The sequence below is a fragment of the Mus musculus genome, chromosome 18 (genome assembly GCF_000001635.26).
Source record: "Mus musculus strain C57BL/6J chromosome 18, GRCm38.p6 C57BL/6J".
Classification (NCBI taxonomy): Eukaryota; Metazoa; Chordata; class Mammalia; order Rodentia; family Muridae; genus Mus; species Mus musculus.
Window position 1 is genome coordinate 35,128,605 of NC_000084.6, and position 23,011 is coordinate 35,151,615.

Below are 23,011 nucleotides of genomic sequence, written 5' to 3' on the forward strand. Positions count from 1 at the left end.
GGGACTAACATCCTCAATCCATATGTAAAAAACACTGAGGACCAGGAAGCACCATGATAACATTCTAATCACCTCTTTCCCCTATATGATTGCCTTTACATTTTTTAAACCCCCATCTCCCAGAAGAGAATTAAGAGAAAAATTAAGTAGGAGGGAAGAAAGGTGTTGGTTCACTACATTTGGGGAGGAATTATATTTAGCTGGAGGAGAACTAGCATTAGCAGAAGTGTAATAGTGGATGCTCTTCTGTTTCTCTATCTCCCTCATTAGAACCAGTAATTAGCAATAAGAGTACAATTTCTCATTATCTGGAGTGCAGGGCCCTTATTTGCCCACCTGGTAGGCTGTTGGGTAAGATGTGCCTGGCTGGGGGGATAGAGTAGGGAAGTTTCAGGATTTTTTTTTCCCCATTCTTTTTCAAGACAGGGTTTGCCTGTATATCCCTGCTGTCCTGTAACTCTGTAGACCAAGCTGTCTCAAACTCAGATCTATCTGCCTCTGCCTCCTGAGCACTGGGATTTAAGGCATGCGCCACAAACCCTGGCTGTAGGACCTCAAGTGTTCCAAAGTAGTTAAATCAGATAGACTCTGCCAATATAGTTGTTAGGTGGGTAGGATTATTGGTGTTCCCTGTAATGCTGTTTTTCTTCCAGAATTTGTCTTTTAAAGTTGAATATCATTACATTGTACACATGTGCAATATTTTGTATTTGTATGTGTGTGTTTGTATAGTATAATATGTGTACAGTGTGCATGTTTAATGTGTACAGGTGTGTGTGTGTGTAGACAAGAGGACCACTTTTGGGGGTTTGTTCTTGTTTTGCACCCTGTTTTGAGGGAGATGCTCTCTTTTTAAACAATTTTTTTTGTATGTGTGTGGATACATGCATACCATTTGAATGTGGAGATCAGAGAACAAATTATGGGGATCTGTTTTATCTCTACAGAGTTAGAGTTTTGAGAATTGAACTTAGATGATCAGGCTTGGTGGCAGTTGGCTTTTCCCAATGAACCATCTAGCTGACTATCTAGTTGTTCTTGCTGTTGTGCTCTTGGATAGCTGCTTTGGAGCTGTGGGTAGGTGATTCCACTTCTATCACTCTGTATGATTGCTGTGATTACAGACAGATCATCAATTTATTTCTTTTATTACAGTCATTAATTTTATTTGTATGTGAGTGTTCCTGAGTATGGGCACTGTATGCAGGTAGGCAGAGAGAGCTCTAGACCTGCACTTACAGGTTGTCGTCAGCTGCCTGCTCTCAGTGCCCCCTCTGTAAGAGTAGTAAGTGCCTTAGCTGTTTACTATTAGTTATCTCTTCAGCCCCTCCGGTAATTTATTTTGTGTATATGTGGGCCATGGTACAAGTATGGAGATAGAAGGATCACCTGTAGGAATTGGTTCTCTCCTCCTACCATGCGACCGGATCAGAAGGATTTGAACTTAGGTTGCCAGGCTTGGTGATAAGCACCTTAACTGCCGTGCCATCTGGCTGCCCCTGCATCTGGCTTTTTCATCTTGGTCCATGAACTCAGATGGCAAGGCTTGTGAAGCAAGTGCTTTTACCATTGAACCATCTCTGGGGACTCTATATACCGTGACATTTTGATTATTTGTTTATTTGTTTAGGGACATTTGGGTTACTTAGAAGTTAAGCTTTTTCTTATAGCTTTAAAATTTTTAGGTCAGCTGGGCATGGTGGTGCATGCCTTTAATCCCAGCACTTGGGAGGCAGAGGCAGGCAGATTTCTGAGTTTGAGGCCAGCCTGGTCTACAAAGTGAGTTCCAGGACAGCCAGGGCTATACAGAGAAACCCTGCCTCGAAAAAAAATTTTTTTTAGGTCAGCCATGGTGGCACTTGTCTTTAATTGCAACACTCAGGAGGCAGAGGCAGGCTGATCTTGAGTTCAAGGCCAGCTTGGTCTAAGTAGCAAGTTCCAGGACAGCCAAGGTTATATAGATAGACCCAGTCTAAAACCCAAAACCAAAACCAAAACCTACCCCCAAAAAGAAAAGGTTTTTTTTTTTTTTTTTTTTTTGCGCCAGTTTTTTCTCCATAAATGTACTTTATCTGTGGTATGTCATATTATTTTACACTTTAGAATTCAGGCTCTGTTGATGTTCTGTTTTTTAATAGACTAGTTGTTGAGTGAAGCTAGAAGACTTGGATGACAGATGACATTCCTTGGATGCGAATGCCAATGTCTGTCCTTTCTGCTGTGTAGTGAGGCTGTGAGAGTTCCAAGTTGGTGCTGGTGTCATTTAGAGTATAACTCTCAATTGTCTGTGTCCAGCAGTGCTCTGTGTCTCAGATGGTTTCAGACTCACTTTCTCATCTGTAATCTTCCTTCTGCCTCTTTAGAGTCTGTATTGCTGTAGCTCTGAAAGCAGATTATATATTATATATTTTTAGTATTAATTGGAACTTAACATCAGATGGCTGAGTTGTATGCTTGTGCAGTTCTTGGTTTACCTTGCTTTGGGTGACTACACAACTTTTTTGGGGATGGTATTTCAAAGAACTGTGTTTCATAGGTCATTTTTGAATCCTGGACTCAGTAGTCCTTGTGTATCAGCCTTCTGATAACTCATGGTTATCCTTTCACCTCTCTCTGTGTGCTGAGTATGCTCAGGTCCACATTTGCTAGCAATCTCTTTCCCCACTAATAACACATACATATGTATAGAAATATATGCAGACAAAATAGAGAAAAATTGAAAAAAAAATAAACAATTCAGTGGAGGAGAACACATTTTACATTCTGTATGGGGATGAAGTGGTAGTAACATGAACTAGAACATTAGGAATTTGACCTCTGTAGCACCTTCTGTTTCCTTTTGGGATACAGGGAGTTGAGTGTTGGGCATGAGGGAGAGGCCTGCAGAGCAGCAGCCAGTGCTTGCTGAAGATGATGCTTGTGCAGCCTAGTCTGCTCAGCCCGCATGTTGGGGATCAGGACCTAACAGTGTAATGATCAGGGGCAATCTGGCTTGAATTGCTTAGTTTATTTTTTCTGTAAGTGGTGAGAGCACAGTACTGAATTAACCAGATTTAAAGTTCTCAAAGTGTGTAAAAGTAACCATGTTTCACAATAAAATGTCTTTTTGTGTTTTGTTTTGGTTAGAACTTTTTTCTTTTTAAAAAAGATTTATTTATTTATATTTATGTGAGTACACTGTAGCTGTCTTCAGACACACCAGAAGAGGGCACTAGATCCCATTACAGATGGTCGTGAGCCACCATGTGGTTGCTGGGAATTGAACTCAATTCATTGTGCTTCTACTCTATTTCTAATGGGGCTCGAAATGAGCATATATTTCTATTTACTTGACGGAATCAAACTCAGTTTCTATTTATTTATTTAACAGCCTTATCACAGCTCCCCTCTCTCTTCTCCTCCCATTTCCACTTTCACTCACACCCCTATCCCCTAGACTTACTTTTTGACTGTGATTTAACTTATACTCCCTATAGGTTTGGAGTCATGCACATGGTGTAATGGAGTTCCAAAGGCAACTTTGGATTCTCTATAAACATTTGTAACTAAGATTTGAAACAAGTATTGTGGGTGTATGACTTGATTTGTAAAATGTTAGCCTTTCCTTATTCTTGATTTATTAAAAGAAGAAATGGAATTGTGGAATTTATGTAACTTTAATTTTTAGCATTAAAATTTATTTTTTAGATTTATTTATGTCATGTGTATGCATATTTTGCTTGCATGTATGTATGTGTGTGTACCACGTGTGTTCCTGGTACCATCAGAGGTCAGAAAAGAGGACATTGGATCCCCTAAACTGGAGTTATAGACAGTTGTAAGTTGCTCTGTGGTGCTGGGAAATGAATCCAATCCTCTCTGTAAGAGCAACAAGTGGTCTAGCCACTGAGGGCCCCGTCTTAAAAAAAAGACTGAAAAGACATTCCAAAATATTTAAATTAGTGTTGGAATTTTATAATGATTAATCCAGTTTAATCTTGGTGCTGTAATTTATCTAATTTTTGAATTGCTAATTTAAAGACTATTTCCTGGATTATTTAATTTTGGTTTCCTGTCATTATATAAAGCTGTGTTTTTTTCTGTCTTTTTCTGAGTTTGTATTGTTAAAATTGGCAAAATAAGTGGACTATTGAAGGTTGTCATGAAAATGTTTTATTGTAGCCGGGTGTAGTGGCGCACGCCTTTAATCCCAGCACTGGGGAGGCAGAGGCAGGTGGATTTCTGAGTTTGAGGCCAGCCTGGTTTACAAAGTGAGTTCCAGGACAGCCAGGGCTATACAGAGAAGAAACCTTGTCTTGAAAAACAAAACAAAAAACAAACAAAAAAACAAACAAAAAGAAAATGTTTTATTGTTTTAGTTTATATTATTTTATTAGTATTTGACTCCAGAATTGAAGATTTAAGATGGAAACCTGAATAAGATTAGGTTATATAGCCATGCGCTGCTTTATTAGTCAGGCTAAGCTGCAGAGTGTTCTTGAAGCTGGGAGTATCATCTTAACTCAGGAAACACATCCAGTGTGCTCCATTTCCATCTGGTACCTGAAGGAGAGGGGCCTTTGCTAATGAGTCCACTTGCCTTGCACGGTGGCTCCAATACATGCTTTCTTTCCAAGATAAGATGCAGTATTACCATTTACTTATACTGCACTGGATATTTTATTATATCATATACTTCATTATTCGGGCTCTTAATCATTTGTAAAATATAGGGAGTGAATAAGACAGATGCTGAAAAGGAGAGGTAGGTTACATCACCAAGGACCAAGGTCACTTTACAGTGACTTTGAAGTGCATCTTTAAAGCTCTGTCATTTTAGAGAGAAATGGTCAAATGAAATGTGAGCTTGATCCCTTGGGAAGGGGTGAAACTCAAGGAAATGGAAGAAGCTAACCCTTGGGGAAAAATGATGTAAACTTACTTCAGACTAGTGAAAGATAAAGGCTGTTTTCTAGGTAGTGTTATTGAGTCTAAGGAAGTGTTATGCAGAATGTCAATAACATTAGGAAATATTTACTTAAATATAGACCTTCATTAAAAATCTGCCGCTGTGCAAGATTCTTCCTAGCTAATGACCTCAGCCCTGGTAGTACAGTGATAGGTGAGAATTGCAATCTGTAGTGATTTTTGCTAATCTTTTTCCTTATTTCTTTCTATATGTCAGTGTTGCTAGATGAAAACTGAAGTAGCTTTGGGTCATGTAAGTTGAACATACAAGATTATAAGCATGTACCCTTGCACCTAGGTAGAGTGTTATTTTAGTTGAATCAGAAAAGTGATGCTGGACCAGAGAGACTCAACTGTCAATGCACCTGCCTTCACGCAGGATGATTAGAATTCCTGGAAACCACAGAATAGGAGAGAATTAACAAAGTTGTCCCCTGTCCTTGACTCCTGTAAATAATTGTTAAATAGGATTAGGAACAGGGTTTCTCTGTGTAGCTCTGGCTGTCCTGGAACTTGCTCTGTAGACCAGGCTAGCCTCAGAACTCAGAAATCCACCTGCCTCTGCTTCCTGAGTGCTGGGCTTAAAGGCGTGCATCACCACCGTCTGGCAAGTGTTATTTTGTTTGTTTGTTTGTTTCTAAGTGCTGGCTTATGGTTTTGGTGGCACATACCTGAGGCACAAGACCGAGGCAGGGCTTAATGGCATGTAAGGGCTTAATGGCGGTATCTTGTCTTAGAACAGACAGCCATGATCCATGTGTGTTCACAGTGACTCGGTTTTATAGTTTCATGTGGCAAATTCTGGAGGAATCTAGAGAAGCAGGAACAACCCTTTCCATGAGGTAGAGGACAAGATGTGTCTGAGTCTTGAAAAAAGATGAGTAGCTTTCCATTTGGAAACTTCTGAGGGCTCTCTTGGCAGAGGGAAAGTGAATGCAAAGACCTGAAGGCCTTCCTGTTCTACTGGGTTGAGGCTGGGAAGGCTAGTGGGCCAGTGCAGGTGAAGTTGGCTGAGTAAGGTTTTGACTTTATCCTCCTTGTTCTCCACCCAATGACAGTGATAACAAGAGCTGCTTGTAGAAGGGCAGGGAATGTAGATTCATGGGTAACAACCCTTCCACCCACACTCTATAAGCAGTTCTGGGAATGGAGCCCAGGGCTCAGCAGCTACTAAGAAAGTGCTGTGTCACTGAGCTTAACACTGCTGGCTTATACATATACTCCAGACCAGAGATAAGACCTAGGCTAGAGCTTCAGAACAGTGTGTATTTTATCAGTAGGAAGGTTGTGAGGTCAGTGTTGACTAAGGGAAGAACTAGGAAGGGGAGAGAAGGGAAGGGAAAAGAACCTAGAGTCTCCTTAGAGGGACACGATTGGTCTCTAACCATAAAATTATTTTTATTGCTACTTTACAACTGTAATTTTGCTACTGTTAGGAATTTTAATGTAAATTCTTTTGGAGATAAGAGGTTTGCCAAATGGGTCTCGACCCACAGGATGAGAACCACTGCTTTAGGAGACGGGGCCTAATGAGAAGTCTTGAAGTCACTGGAGGAATGTCTTCCAAGGGCTTTATGGAACATTGGGGTCTCTCCCACATTGGCCTGCAGAATTTATTTCACCATGTTTTTCTTGGTGTGCTGCCATAGGTTCAAAGTTGTGGAGCCAACCAGTTACACACTCAAATACCTAAAATCATGAGCTGAATACAATCTTTTTTGTTTTTTTGGGACAGGGACTCTCTGTGTAGCTCTGGCTGTCTTGGAACTCTCTGTAGATCAGGGTGGCCTCGAAACTCAGAGATCCGTCTGCCTTTGCCTCCTGAGTGCTGGGTTTAATGGCATGCACCTCTATGCCTGACCCAAACCAATGTTTTAAAAGTTAGTTGATTATCCCCAGCTGGGGGATAAAAATGAAACAAAAGAAAATGTTGATTATCTCATGTATTTGTTATAATCATAGCAAACTGACTCTGTATAGACCCTCTTCACCTTTGAAGAGGATTTTTGTTTCATAAAATAATTGTTATAAACAATAAGAATAAAATAGTTCTAGAATATATAAGTTAGGAGGAACAAAGTCCAGAGATCTGTAATGCCTTATAATTTCTTAGGTTTTTGTGTTTGATTTGGTTGCTGTTTTACCACCTACTCTGTTTTTCAGTTATGCTGTGGTTGCTGGAAGGTGTCTGTGTTATTCACAACCTGAGAGAACCACTTGCTTCTGAAGTGATACCAGACAGATCTTAATTAGGCCTCTCTGACAGCTCGGGGCAGCTCCTTTAAGCTTTCAGAGCCTCTTGTGAAGAACGGAGACCTGTACAACCTTAGCTTTACATTTGTGTTCGAACTCTCTATACCTGGAACATTTTTCTTTCCCACTCTTCTTCTTTCTTCTCCCCTCTTTGAGACAAAGGTTTGTATAGCTGTAGCAGACCAAGAACTTTGTAGACCAAGAACTGGCTTTAAACTGCCTCTGCCTCTTCAGTGGTGAGGTTAAAAGCAGGTGTCACTATGCTCTGCTTCCTACAACTTTTGAGGGGAATTTTCAAACCTAATAGAGAAGTTGAAATAGTAAAGTATTAGTTGCTTTGCTTATTGTTGTGACAGAATACCTGACAGACAATGTAATTGAGGAAGGGCTTATTTTGACTTACAGTTTGGGAGAACAGTCAGTCATCAGATTTGCTATGTAGCACAGTTGAAGTCCTGATCTTCCTACCTCTGTCTCCCAAGTGCAGGGATTTTAGACTGGTACAGGTTCAGTTTGACTGGTTCTTGGCCCTCTAAGCACCCCACCTGCTTTCATTTTTCTTCTGGTGCTGATATCCTCTCTTGTTTATGCTGTCACTGCAGTGTTTATTTTAATATCCAGGCTTGTTCTCTGGTCTCAGTCTCTCGTGCTAGATTGCAAGTGAGAGCCTCCATACCTAGTTCATTTTTGTGGTATCCACTGTTGACTGGAATAGTGTTCTTGGAGGTGGCACACAAATACTGGCTGAATGCATGATGCTCAATGGTTGAATACCATTGGATTTAGATTTTGTCTTTTGCTTAGTGCTTTTTGTATGTTTCCTGATGGTTATGGCTTAGTATGGTTGTTTTAATTTTGCTATTTCCTTTGGTATGTATCCTAGAAAAAAATAAAAAATGAAAAAAATAAAAGGAAAAATAAGAGCAATTGGAGTGGTTTCTTTTTCTTTTTTTCTTTTTTATGTCTGTCTGTCTATCTATCTATCTATCTATCTATCTATCTATCTATCTATCGAGACAGGGTTTCTTTTTTGAGACAGCCTTGGCTGTCCTGGGCTTTGTAGACCAGGCTGTCCTCGAACTCGTAAAGATCTGCTTGCCTCTGCTCTCTCATGGACTGGATTAAAGGCATGTGTCACTACCACCTGGCAGAGTGTTTTGCTTTATTTACAATGATGATGATGATGATTAAGATTAAACCTAGTTGTCATTGTCGTCCTGTCATTCCTCCTTTACAGTTCTGTATAATTGCAAGTGGAGTGACATCTACTTTTTGTGCCAGAGGATACCTGATGCTCTGGGTTGATCATGTAACACATGATAGATGATTCAGTTACCCTTGTAGCAGATGGGGAACTTAAAAAACTTTGTTTATTTGTATTCTATGTGTAAATGTTTTTTTCTCTGTATGTGTGTGTGTACCACCTGTGTACCTGGTACCTGCAGATGCCAGAAGGCCCCAGATCTCCTGGAACTCCAGTTTTGGATGATTGTGAGCCACCACCTGAATGCTGGGCCTGAGGGGTCTGAATCCAGGTCCTCTGGAAGAGCAGTCAGTATTCCTAAACCATCTCCAGCTCCAGGGAAACTTGAGAAGATATATATATATATATATATATATATGTGTGTGTGTGTGTGTGTGTGTGTGTGTGTATATATACATTACTTTTGCTTATGTGTAAATGCATGTGTATATGGGGTACATGCTTGCGTTAGTGCAGGTACCTACACAGGCCAGAAGAGGGCCAGGAGTAGGTTAGAACTCAAATTATAGTACTCACCATGGGTGTTAGGGTCTGAACTCTTGGTCCTCTTCAAGAGCAGGATACTCTTTCCAGCTGTGTGGGAAACTTTTTGCTCTGGCTTTATATAGATAGATAGATAGATAGATAGATAGATAGATAGATAGATAGATAGTTAGATAGTTTGGCTGTCAGACCTGACTGAGATGCTGCTGCTGAAATTGTAATTAGAAATATTGGCTATAATTATAAGAAAATAATTTTCTTTTTATGAGGACTATCTTCATTTAAAACTTAATATTTCCTTATTGCTCCCTTAATCTCAACTAGTTTATAGTGCAAAATTGAAGATGATAGGCTGGGATTTAGAGATTTAGTCAAATACAATTTGGTTTTCAGAGTGAGTTAATTATAAGGGTTATCCTTGTTTTTTGGGCAGTTACCAAGAGATTTGGGAGCTGAGGTTCCTACAGCTGTGTTAAGTCTGCTTAATGCAGATACAACCTGGCACACCTATAACTGTATAGAGTAATTCACAATCCTGGATCCTGTGCACTGTGACAAGTTAATGTTGCTGTGAGTACTTTTAATTTCTAAATCTCCTCTGATTTGCATTTAAATGAACCATCCTAACATTTCATTAACATAACCTTGCTGTTTAAAAAATTGGCTTCGACTTGCATCCCAAGGTTGGAAAAGACACACTTTAGGAATGATGTGACCATTGTGTTGTAAATGAACTTGTAATGTCTTGTGAGGAGGTGTATAGCTCTTCTCACAAAGAGGCAGTTTGCCAACAGTCAGCTCCCTTGGGTTCTAATGGGACTGTGCTGTATTTCCTTTCTTGCTTTTCCTTTCATACAGGCTGCTAGACAAGCAATTGAAGCTCTTTCTGGGTTTGTAGTGATATTTTGCATTATAGACAAGATCACTATTTTTAGATAATGAAGACCAAATAACTACGTTTTAGCTTTTCATTTCATTCCACTAAGTATAATTCTTCCTGGAAAAACTTAAGTTTGCTGTTTTTTATTAATGTTGGCCAGCTCTAGCAGATTTTATAATAGATTTTGGAAAGGAGTGCTCTGTAAGTTAATTGGGAAACTAGAAGCTGCCAAGAGCTTTAAAAGTTATTTGTTTAGCGATTCTAAACAATACCATTAATTGTAAATAACCAGGAGAATATGATTAAGATGAAGGCAGGAACTTTTTCTTGGTAGGTTTGTGAATATTTTCAAATGGGTTGCATAAATTCAGTTCAGCTTGTACTGCTGTGCCCTGTACAAAGTACTTTGTTAGCATCTTATAGAATATAAAAATGTATAACTATTGTTGCCTTTAAATTTAATCACTGAGCCATTTCCCCAGCCCCCTACCTTTAGTCCTAAAACATGGAACATATATTAAGGTTGAGAAAATTAAGTTTAATAAAACAGTTCAAAGGCTGTTAAGTCAGTGGGTCCTAAGCTCTGGGTCTTCACCCCTTGGGGGTCCTATATCCTTCATATCAGATATTTATATTACAATTTATAACAGTAGCAAAATTATAGTTATGAAATAGCAATAAAAATTTTTATGATTATAATATAATACAGTTCTGCAACATGAGGTACTGTATTTAAGGGTTGCAGCATTAGGAAGGTTGAGAACCACTGACATTAGTGAAAGACCCTGTTGCTGCAGATACCAGCCACATACCTTGCTTGCAGGATGCAGTTTGAACTGGAAGCTTACTCCTTGTTGGCTACTTTTTATAGTGGTGAGAGGTGCTACCTGTGTAGGCTAGTAGAGGAGAAAAAGGCATCAGTGGTTTTAATTAGATACGAACCTTACTGCAATAACAACTGGCCAAGAAAGATCTGTTGTCTTGTGTAATAGTGGTGTGACTGTTATGGGCGTAACCAACCATCTTCTGATAGGATATAGTCCTACTCCACAGGAGGAAACCCATGTACAGTACTGTAAACTTGGTCAAAAATATGGGTCGGGAAGTGATAGGCACTAATGAGGAACTTAATACAGTTTAGTTGGATTGATGTAGTGTCAATTAAGTATCTTTTAAATGTCTTTGTTTGGGGGTTGGAGAGATGACTTAGTGATTAAGAATGCATATTGTTCTTGCAGAGAACCCACATTTGGTTCCCACACCCAAATCAGGCAGTTGACTTGTAACTACAGGTCCAGGGAATCCAAAGCCCCTAACGGCACCATACAGAAAGGGATTTGTGGGAAGGAGGAGTTGTCAGGGATGGGAATGCATTTTATACACATGTGAACATTTTAAAGAACAAATTTAATAATAAAAAGAACACTTTGATTACAGAACTCAAAGGATGTAGAATATGAAATATAACATCTTTAAAATAAAAAATGTATTTTTATTTTATAATTTTATGTTTATGAGTGTTTTAAAGGCTTAGATTTTTCAAAGCCTATTTTGTTTAGGGTTCTCAAATGCTTCAACCTCCCTTCTAGCCCACCGACCAAAGTGGGGAGAAAGATTGTTAATAAGACCAAGGGAGTTGTGGACCTGTTTAGAAGTAGTTGTTTGGGGGCGATTCCAAGCTTCGTTGTCAGGATATCAGCAGTCCAGTCCAATAGCAAACAACAAACATGAATAAGTAGCAGCAGCTTAATCGAGTGGAGACCTCACTGCTCTGGCAAATTAGCACGAGTCTGTGGAAGCAGCAAGAATCAGCCAGTACAGTGTTGCAAGGCGTTAGCAATGCAAGAGTGTCCTCTCACTGTCTGTGGGGTTATATTTATATTCTTTCTAAATATCACACGCCCTTTCAAGCGTCTGCTCCAGCAAAACATCATGCCCTCTCATGTGTCTGCTTCAGCAAAACACCCTCTCACAGGAAACTTCCAGAAAAACATCACATGACACAACTGAGTTTCCAAAGAAACCAGAAATTTCCACTTCAGTGTTTGCTATATGTGCACCACATACACGGAGTACCTGGGTGTAGGCTTAGATTTTTCAAATCCTTCTTTAACAAGGGTTCTTAATCTAGCTCACTGTTCAAAGGCAGGGGGAGAAAAGATGGTTAATAGGACAAGGGGATGTGGACCTGTTTAGAAGTAGTTCTTTGGGTGAATTCAATTTTAGTTTGTCAGGATACCAGCAGTCCAGTTCTGTAGTGTCAGGTTACCAACAGTTTTAAAGAATCGCTAAACACAGATCAGCAGTGGCAGCACAGCCAGGCCTCTGCTGAATTGACGTTGAGTCAGTCGGAGTGACTAGGACCCGCTGAATATACAGTAAGTCAAACAAAACAACCTGAAATTCTTACCAATATACAATAATTCAAACAAAACAACCTGAAATTTTAATAGTATATAATAAAAACAAGACAACCTTAAATTCCTATCAGTATATAATGATTCAAACAAAGCAACCTTAAGTTCCTATCAATATACAATAAAAACAAAACAACCTTAAATTTCTATCAATGTATAATAAAAACAAAACCTTAAATTCCTATCAGTGTACAACAATTTAAATCTACCATCCTAGATGATAACAACCATAGCATATCAAACACACAAACTGTCCATTCCAATTTAAGGGGTTTGGGGTGACGGTCTTCTTATAATTGCTTCATGCTGAATTGGGGTGAAGAATTCCTGTTTGGAGCCCAAGGGGCAAAATGATTAATCCCTAGCACGTATGTAGCAGATGTGGATCTCAAACAACTAAAGTGGGGGCTATCCCAAATGCTGTTGCCTGTACATGGGATATGTTCTTCTAGTTGGGCTGGCTGCCTTGTCTGTCCTGAGTGGGAGAGGATGCTCCTAGCCTCACAGAGACTTGAAGTGCCAATACTCAGGGGTACCCCTATATGCACAGAGGAGAAGGGGATAGGGGAAAGGGTTGTGGGAGGGGGTGACCAGGAGGGGAGCAATGCAGGATGTAAAGTGAATAAGTTAAATAAATAAATAAATAAATAGTTACTAAGAGGAAAACAAAATAAAGTCTAGCTGTAGCATCTGTTGCCCAGTCTCTGTTTTTATCCAGTCTATGTGTTGTCTGTCAAGTTTACGTATTGTCCAGTCTCTGTGTGATTGATCATTTTGGCTAGCCCTTTGAAGTTGATGTGCATGCATATTTTTGAGAAATCAGTAACTGAGACAGTCTGTGAAAGTGCATCACCTGGGCTATTTGCTTTGTGAAGATATTGATGTCTCAGCTGGTTTTCCCTGGTCAGATCTAATCTTTATAAGTTTTGTTGGTAACCATATTTTCTCATCCCCTGTAGATACATAAGTGTAACCATGTCCCTGTCTTAAGAGCATTGCAGGTTTCCACTCCAATGTTAAACTTTTTTATAGTATATTGGTTGGCTTAGTGCCTTAGGTTTTTTTTTTTTTTTTTTTTTTTTTTTTCCCGTTAACCCAGTGTCTCTCAGATGCCATTGTTCCTCTTCACTAACATTAAGAAAATGTAGAGTTAACAAGGCATTATTTAATCTGTTTCTGAGGGTTTAATTCTCCCTTTTTGTTTAATAAGCATCTCTTCTAAGGTATGATTGGCTCTTTCTATAGTGGGATTGTGTGGTATACCAGTAACATGCTTTATATTGTAACATATAAAGAATTATTTCATTTTATTGGATATATATGAGGGACCATTATCAGTCTTAATTTGTATAGGTATCCCCATAATTGCCATTATTTCCAATAAGTGTGTAATAACACAGTTAGGCATTTCAGAACTTAAAGCAGTTGCCAATTTACACCCTGAGTATGTATCAGTGGTATGGTGTATATATCTTAGTTTTTCAAATTCTGCAAAATGGAAAATATCCATCTGCCAAATGTCATTTCTTTTGGTCCCCTAGGGTTACTACCAGCAGGTAACAGAATTTGATTGTATAGAGAACAAAGTAGGACTTTTTTTTTTTAATTAATTAAAAAAATTTTTTTTTGGCTTTTTGAAACAGGGTTTCTCTGGATAGCCCTGGCTGTCCTGGAACTCACTCTGTAGACCAGGCTGGCCTCGAACTCAGAAATCCTCCTGCCTCTGCCTCCCAAGTGCTGGGATTAAAGGCGTGTGCCACCACCGCCCAGCTTTTTTTTTTTTTTTTAATTGCCAAGTGATGGGAATTCTTTAAACCTCTCCCATTAATATGATATTTTTTTTCATGAAATTTTGAGGCTTATAACACGTTTCTATTAGTAATGGTCAATTTCATCATTTCCTTGAGCTAATGGACCTGGCAAACCTATAGAAGACCAAATATGAGTAACATACAATGGATAGTTTCACTTCTGATGGCCTGTTGTAATTGTATACATAATGAGGTTATTTCTGAGTTATCAGGTACAAATTTAGCAGTCTCTATATCCATGCAAGTTTCTTTCTGCATATAAAGAATACGTGATTATGTTAAGAGATTCAGGATAATCTAGTAATATAAGGATTTCATATAATTCTGACTTTTGAACTGAGGCATAAGGACTTTTTTGAGTACCTTGCTCATTTTGTCTGATTTATAACCTGCCATCCCCATCTTGGTCACATCAGTATAAAGTGTTGATGTCTCTGCATTTGGTGTTCCCTTTATGATATGTGGAAGACTCCAGTTTTTTTTATGAACTGTATTCGTTTGCTTTTTGGGTATTTGTTATTAATTTTGCCCAAGTAATTACTACAAGCTCTATGCCAGTCTTTATTGATCCCCATAATGACATAATCTCAGCATTTGTAAGAGATACTATAGTTTTGGCTGAATTTATTCCTGACAATTGGCATAATCTTATTTTACCATTCATAATTAACTCAGAAATCTTTGTATATATGTCTTCAATTTTTTAAATTTGTTTATGAGCTAAGAAAATCCATTCCATAATACTATCTTCTCTTTGCATAATGAGCCAGCCCACTAGGAGAATGAATCGAAGGCAAAATGACCAAAATACAAGCAAGTTTAGAATCAATTTGATTATATTTGCATGTTGCAGTCTTCGTTTTACAAGAATTAATTAATTACAAGAATTCTTTTTCTGCTTCAGCTGTTTAAATTTGAATCTTCTTGCAATGTTGAAACAAATTACTTAACTCATATGTATTTAATCCAATTGTAGGCCACAGCCAGTTAATAACACTAGTTAATAACATTTGAAAATCATTAAGTGTTTCAGTTGGTCCCTATGGATCTGTACCTTTTGTGGTGGAATTTTCTGTTGATTGATTTTATAACCCAAATAACTAAATGAACCTCCTCTTTGTATTTTTTCTGGAGCAATCTGTAAGCCCCAGCATGGCAGAATTCTTTGTGTTACCTTAAACATATTCTCTAAAACATCTTTATCAGAATCAGCCAACAGAATAACATCCATATAATGATAAATGATAGCTTAAGGGACTTGCTTACCACATAAAGTTGGATTATTTAACATTCCCTGCGCAAGTACCTTCCAGTGGTATCTCTTTCCAGTGGTACTGAGAAAGCAGACCTTTCCTTATCCTGCTCAAAAGAAATCTTTCAAGTCAGTTATTTTTATAGGCCATGATCTTGGCCTATAAAAGATTGTAAAGGAAGTCCAGGCTGTAAAGGATCTATTGATTGAATTACCTTGTTAATTGCTTTTGAATCTGTTATCCTCCTCCATTTTCCTAATCTATTTTTTACATCAAACACAGGAGAATTCCATGGACAGGTAGACTCTTTTATATGTTGATCCTCCAGCTGTTCTTTACCAGTTGTTCAAGTGCCTGTGATTTTCTTTTGTTATGGTCCACTGCTCTTGCCCTACAGGTCTGTTTGATAACCATTTCAGGGGCAAGGCTGTTGGTTTGTCAACAGTGGCCCCTTTTATACATTTGGAAATGTGATTCCTGTGATATCTTGTTTTTGGACCATGAGCACAGTTTGTGATTTTTCTCGATCCCTGTATCAATACCTTCCCCAGGAGCATCTACCATATAACACTCAATTTCCTCATTTGCTGTCCCTGGAATTGCAAGAATATTAATTTGTGTGCCCCATTGCTATAAAGGATCCAAAGATCCCTTCCCCATAAATTTATGGGTATATCAGCTACATAAGTTTCAGCTTCCCTGTTTGCCTTTCTGTTCCTACACAGTTCCTGTCAGACACTTCGATTTATTCCTGATAATTTATCAATTCTATAAACTATGGCCTTCTGAAGTAGCCAATCTGGATTCTAAGACTTTTGAGAATGTATACTAACAAGCTCCTGTATCTACCAAGCCTTCTATGTCAATGCCATTCATTTACATCATTAACTTGGGTTTCTGATCATTAACCAATCTAATCATTAATGTTTGCCAGAACACACATTTTTCTGTATTCCCAAAAGCTTATGTCCTTTCTACTGGAGCAGCCTTGCCCTTTATGTAAGAAAATGAGGGGGCAGGTGAGATGACTCACCGTGTAAGAGCACTGACTGCTCTTCTGAAGGTCCTGAGTTCAAATCCCAGCAACCACATGGTGGCTCACAACCACCTGTAATGGAATCTGACGCTCTTTTCAGGTGCGTCTGAAGACAGCTACAGTGTACTTACTTTTAATAATAAATAAATAAAAGTCTTTTTAAAAAATGTAAGAAAACGACAGTTGAACAGTCCTATTCCCTGTATCAATTTGCATCTCTTTTCTTACATATGCCACGATTCTAATTTCTTCTTTGCTATCCCCATCTACTATACCTGGATGCATAATAAGTCCTTGAGAAGTTAACCTACTGCTCCCAAAATTATTCCCACTGTTTCTGAGGGTACATTATTCCCACTGTTTCTGAGGGTACCAGTGGTAGCTAGTAACATTCAACTTTTGGGGATAGGGAAAGAGGTGTAACTGTGGCCAGATCCAAACCTGCACTCCGTTCTGTGGCATGTATAAGATTAGAAATACTTAGTTTTAGTTTTCTTTCCTGCTTGGTACTTTCTGGTTGACAAAGGAAGACAACTTGTATTGCTTACTGTGGGACCTGGAGCTGACATGCCCCCTGCTCATTTCCTGAGAGCAGATTACCTCACGTGTCCCTCTTGGACTGGCAATCCTTTGACCAATATTTGCCCTTACCACAGTAGCTACAATACCCAGGAAACCTTTGTGGTTTTTAACAGTCAGAACCTGCTTGTTCTCTTCTATGAATACTTTGTTCCCTAGAGTCAGTGTACCTGCTATTTTGAGCTCTGAATCTTCTAGCCTTAAATCTCTTTGGAAATGGCCAAACCTATCATAATTAAAGCATCAGGTATTGATTTCTAAGACTTCTAGCTATTCATTGCCTTATGATATTAGCATGATGCTCCCCAAAACCAATATCAGTTATCTCTCTTACCCATTTGTCTATTGGGGCTCCTCATGCTTCCAGTTTGATTGCTTTCTGATGAATACATTCAGTATTCATGTTTTCAAAGGCCAGTATTTCTATCAATGACTGGTTCAGGGTCTGATAAGGCTATTAAAGCTGGACCCAATCTCTGTAAGAAATCGGTGAATGCTTCTACAGGTCCATGTATTACCTTCATAAATAAAGTAGATTTTCCCCCTCCTGGCTTCTCAGTTATATCCCAGGCTCTTAAAGCCCCAATACAACATTGTTCAATTATGCCATCAACAGATTGGATTTGTTCTTGGAAATCAGCATAAAGCCCTTCACTATGCAGTTTGTCTTTAGTAACATTTATCCTTTTTTGCTATATCTTATTGTTCTATTTGTGGCTTGCACCACCACCACGACATCATTGTAATTGTCCAGCTTATAGAATAGCTAACACCAATCTCTTCCAATCTTGGGGGAATAACCCTATTCTGCATAGCCCAAGTATTTAGCATTTCTTTAAGTAATGGAGAGTGCAAGCTATATAATACCATAGCCTCTTTAAAATGCTTCAGTTCTAGCATTTCTGTTGGATGCCAGGTCAGCTCATTATAGGCAGAACCAGCATCATTAGTAGGCTTGTGCTGCACAAAGACTGGGAAGGCTGAAGGTGCCTGTGAAGGCCTGAGCAAATCCTCTGGTGGTGCGCTGGACTGAATACTATCCCATGGTACCTGTACTGAGCCCCTAGTCAGGGAGGTGCTCTGGGTATCTCTAGTGAAAATGCATGTAGCAGAGCAAGGCAGCAGTTTACTTTCTAGCTTATTTAGTTTCCCTTTTTCTTTTTTTATTTTTAAAGATTTATTATTTTATTTATGAGAACACTGTAGCTGTTTTCAGACACACTGGAAAAGGGCATTGGATCCCATTACATATGGTTGTGAGCCTCCATGTGGTTGCTGGGAGTGGAACTTAGGACCCCTGGAAGAGCAGTCAGTGCCATCTCTCCAGCCTCCTAGCCCTTCCCCTTTTCATTGTGTGGTACATTCCTGGTCTCAGACATCAAGTTTGAACACTGTTGTTCCTCTCCCACTGGCTTAGCACTTCTACCTCTATTTGCAAACTCTCTTAAGTGCTTAGCTAACTCTGCAATCTTATCTAACATAAAGAGTATTGTCAGGGGCTGGAGAGATGGCTCAATGGTTAAGAGTACTGACTGTTCTTCCGAAGGTCCTGAGTTCAAATCCCAGCAACCACATGGTGGCTCACACTCATCTGTAACAACATCTGACACCCTCTTCTGGAGTGTCTGAAGACAGCTACAGTGTACTTACATATAATAAATAAATAAATCTTTAAAAAGAGTACTGTCAGTTTTCCCCCCAATCTTTTTAAAAAGGTCTTAAATTTTTTTATTTTTATTTTTTTAAACCAGGAAACAAAATCAAAAACCTTCCTCCAAGAACAAGGTAGTAGATCACTTACCGGTTTTCACTGCTATTTTGCCAACCTTAAGGTACATTGCTAACCGCTCATAACCTGACCTTTCCTCTAGCACATTAGAAGAATTTCCCATTATGTCTAAGCCATGTTGGGTGTCATCTGTAGGCTTAAATTTCTCAAAACCTACTTTAATAAGGGCTCTCAAACGCCCCTCCCCTTGTTCGAGCCCACCATCCAAAGGTAGGGAAGAAAGAAGATAAATAGAACAAGAGGATGTGTACCTTATAGAAGTAATTTTTCAGGATACTAGCAGTCCAGTTATATACTGTCAGGATACCAACAGTCCAGTTCAGAAGAGTTAGCAATAGTTAAGTTTGGGGATTTCAAATAGAAATTTGTATGTTTGGTTTCTCTTAAATTCAGGTCATTTGAAGTAACTTTGTGATAATTGCTTGGAGTTGATCAGTTGGACACAAGCTTTTTGAGTTGGTCTTTTCTGTAGGACTATCTGTCCATCTCTGACCTGGGGAGGCTGGGTGTCATTTGACTTATTGTTGGATTTATAGTTTGTCAGTTGTTGTATTTTTGAAAGTAGCAGAGCCTTAAACCACAACACCCCCCCCCCCGCCCCCCGTTTTTCGAGGCAGGGCTTCTCTGTATAGCCCTGGCTGTCCTGGAACTCACTCTGTAGACCAGGCTGGCCTCGAACTCAGAAATCGCCTGCCTCTGCCTCCCAAGTGCTGGGATGAAAGGCCTGCGCCACCACTGCCCAGCCTTAACTTTCTCACTGGAGCTCCCTTTAACACATGGGAAGCCCTGGGGCTCTGAATCCTCGGATTCAGGAAAGTAAAAGATTCAGAAGGCTTTTTGTTGTTTTGGGATCAGGTTTCGTTCTGTAGCTAAAGCTGGATTCAACTGAGTGTCTAGGATGGCCTTGAGATGATCCTCCTGCCTCAATCAAGTGTTGTTATTATAGACATAGACCACCATTTCCATCTTGTTAAAATAATTTAATTTGGGGGCTGGAGCACTTGCTGCTTTTCCAGAGGATTTTGGTTTGGTTCTGGTGCACACATGGCAACTCATTCAGTTTTAGGAAATCCGATGGTCTCTTCTGGCTTTATAGGCACTCTGTATGTGTGTGGTACACATACATAACATGAAAGCAAAATGAAACATAAAAAGAAATCTTAAATTAATTTCACTGTAGGTGTAGGTCTAATTCCAGCACTGCAGAGGCAGAGACAGGTAGATCTGTGTGAGTTCCAGGCCAGCCAAGGCTATGTAGTGAGACTCTGTCTCAAATAAAATAAATCCTGAAACACTGAAGCGTCTTTTCTTTTTGTTTTTCCTGTGTCTAGAGAGTTTTTTATATCAGAAAAATATTAGAAGAGTTTCTTTGGGAAAACGAGGCAGCGTCAGTGGCAGAGCTTCTCCAGAGCTTTGCCTAGTGCATGTCTGGCAGGCTCTGGGTTCAGTTCCAAGTACAAGCGCCCGACCCCTCAAAGTGAGAATTGTGTTTTGCGTCTCAGCAACTAGGAGTTGCTCTAAATGCCCACCTGGGTTTGCTTTCCTTAATCACAGGGTCTAGTCCTCTAATCCTGAAAGGTTCTCGTATTTGTACTGGTGCAGTCTCTTTGAAATGCCAGGAAGCTAGGATCCACAGGGCAAATACTTTCTTCTGAACTGTCTTATCTATGACATTTGATGACATTTGCTTGAAGTGTTAGTGGTCTTTAACAACCTAGACCATCCCATCTCTTAAGGATTACTGACTTGTGTTTATCGGTTTAGTGGACAAATAACCTTTAAAGACCCAAAATATGTAGGCCCAGCATAATGTAAGTATAGGGAACAAATTGTCTGGAAACTGCATTTTGTGATTCAGTGTTTTATTGATGCGTGGATAATTTAAAGTGAAATAATGAAAATTTGGAAATTTAACATGAATTACTATGCTTATTATAAATAAAGAATCCATTTTAAAATTTTATACATTTGGTTTTCTTGACCTTTTCTTAATTTTGTGGAATATGCCTTACTAACACCCTGGTATTTACCAACATTAGACTGAAGTTAAGTAGTTTTGTGATGTACTACAAAAATGATTTTTTAAATTAAATTTTAAATTATGAGTATGTATGTGTGTTTTTTGTGCATGTAAGTGTTGGTGCCTACAGAGGCCAGAGGTGTCAGGTGCAGTGGAGTTAGAGATAGAGTTGTGAGCTGACCAATGTGGGTGCTGATGATTGAACCTGGGTCTTCTAGAAGAGCAGTCTCTACTCTTAACTGCTGAGCTGTCCCTAGAGCCTCAGAGTGGGTTAAAGGGCCATGGGGCCAGGTGGATTTCTGATTTTGAGGTCAGCCTGATTTACATAGCAAGTTCCAGACCAGCCAGGCCTACACAGTGAGACCTTGTCTCACCCTGCCATGTCCCCCCCTCCCCCCCAACTGTGTGTGTGTGTGTGTGTGTGTGTGTGTGTGTGTGTGTACATATGCAGTCTATGGTTGTGTGCATGGGGGTGCAGAGGCATTGGTTCCGTCTGGACTGGGGTTCTTTGTAGGAATAGTAAATGCTCTTAACTATGGAGCTGTCTTTCTGCCCCATGCTTTAGTCTCCTTGATTCTTACATGAATCAAGGAATCATTGATTACTTTGGATGTCCTAAAAGGTGCTTTCCCTTTTTCTTAACTTTAAACTTGTTTTAAATTTTGTGACAGGATTTTTATTCCTCAGCCCAGATTGGCCTTTAATTTGTGATCTTTCTTCCTAAGTCTTTTGAGTGCTGGTACTAACAGAGTAAGCTATATTCTTGGCCTAAATGGTGTCTTATTTAAATACATTATCCTATATTTATTAGATCTTTTGTTTGAAGAACCTTTTCCTTAATTCATATTAAGATAGACTGTACGTACTATCCAGAGGATCATAATCTATTTTATCTAATTAAATCTGTAGAAAAGCTTTTTTGAAAAAGGTGCTGGTTGGTAGTCTTCATGTATAAATGAGACAAGTTGAAAGTAGTTAAAATGATGTGTGCTCTTGGATGCTGTTGTCCTCATTATATTATGTAGAGAGTTTAATTTTGTTAATTATGAAAATAGCTTTCCCCCCTGAATAGTAGTTATATAGTTCTATAATATTAGAAAACACAGTTAATAAAAAGAAAAATGTTAATGCTACTTTTAATAGGTTGTTTCTAACTTTTAGACTTGACTTTGTTAAATATTTTGGTAGATGCATTTCAGCTCCCCCCTACTCTACATTTATTTATTTATTTATTTATTTATTTATTTTTCAAGACAGGGTTTCTCTTTGTAGCCCTGGTTGTCCTGGAACTCACTCTGTAGACCAGGCTGGCCTTGAACTCAGAAATCTGCCTGCCTCTGCCTCCCAATTGCTGGGATTAAAGGTGTGTGCCACTACTGCCCGGCCCCCCTTTACATTTATACTTCAGATTGTTTTCTGTAGTCAGTAGTATACATTTTGAACATTTTTCATATACTTCTGTAAAGTGTTACTAATGTTTAATTTGAGGTCCCCCCCCCCCAATCTTTAATTTTGGTGTACACCCCCCACTCCCCCGAGACAGGATTTCATTCTCTTTAAGATTAGACTGGCCTGAACTCACTATGCAGACTTGGAGTTACAAAATTCCTGCTTCAATCTATTGAGTGTTTGGGATTATAGCCATGCACCACTCTGCCCAGCTCCCTAGTTCCCTCTGGCATTTTTTTTCCTTTTGTGTGCGTATGGGCCTCACTCCATAGCTCAGACTGGCCTTGAATTTACATCATTTTTTTCTGACTCATTCTTCTGAGGGTTTGGGATTACAGGCATGCTAAACCACACCTAGCTTTGTTTACCCCATCTAAAACTTTTTAAATTTAAGCTTATTTATTGTTTATATGATAGCTATGTGTATGTTCCATGTTAGGTTTGTAGAGGTCAGAGGACAACTTTGGAGCAGGTATTCTCCTATCCTACTCTTACTTGGGTTCCAGGGTTATCTGCTGAGCAGCCATCTCTTATACTACCCTTGCACGTTTTGTTTTTCTTTTTTGATACATAGTCTCAAGTGTAACTAAGGTTGACCATAAATTTATAGCAGTCTTTTGGCCCCAGGTTCCCAGATGCTGGGATTATATGTGTGAACTACCGTATGCTCAAATTAATCTGAATTCCTGGGTTCAAATGACTTTCATGCCTCAATTTACTGTGGATTTGGAAATACAGACAGATACCACTATACCCAATGAGAAAAAGAAATTTAAAAATGGGGTCTTGCTATGTAGACATTTGTAACTAACTAGGAAATATACTGTTCA

General features: G+C 39.1%; 1 protein-coding gene across 2 annotated transcripts in view; it reads left to right on the forward strand.

The window, feature by feature from the left end:
• The window catches only part of Ctnna1 (catenin (cadherin associated protein), alpha 1), a 135,875-nt gene that overhangs the window by 9,703 nt on the left and 103,161 nt on the right, over positions 1-23,011 (forward strand). Inside the window, exon 2 of one of the 2 annotated variants that reach the window (XM_030250299.1) lies at positions 9,381-9,517. The exons of the other annotated variant lie outside the window; for it this stretch is intronic. The gene's annotated coding sequence lies outside the window, so the exon portion shown is untranslated. The remainder of the gene's footprint in view (positions 1-9,380; positions 9,518-23,011) is intronic. 2 annotated transcript variants of the gene reach the window in all.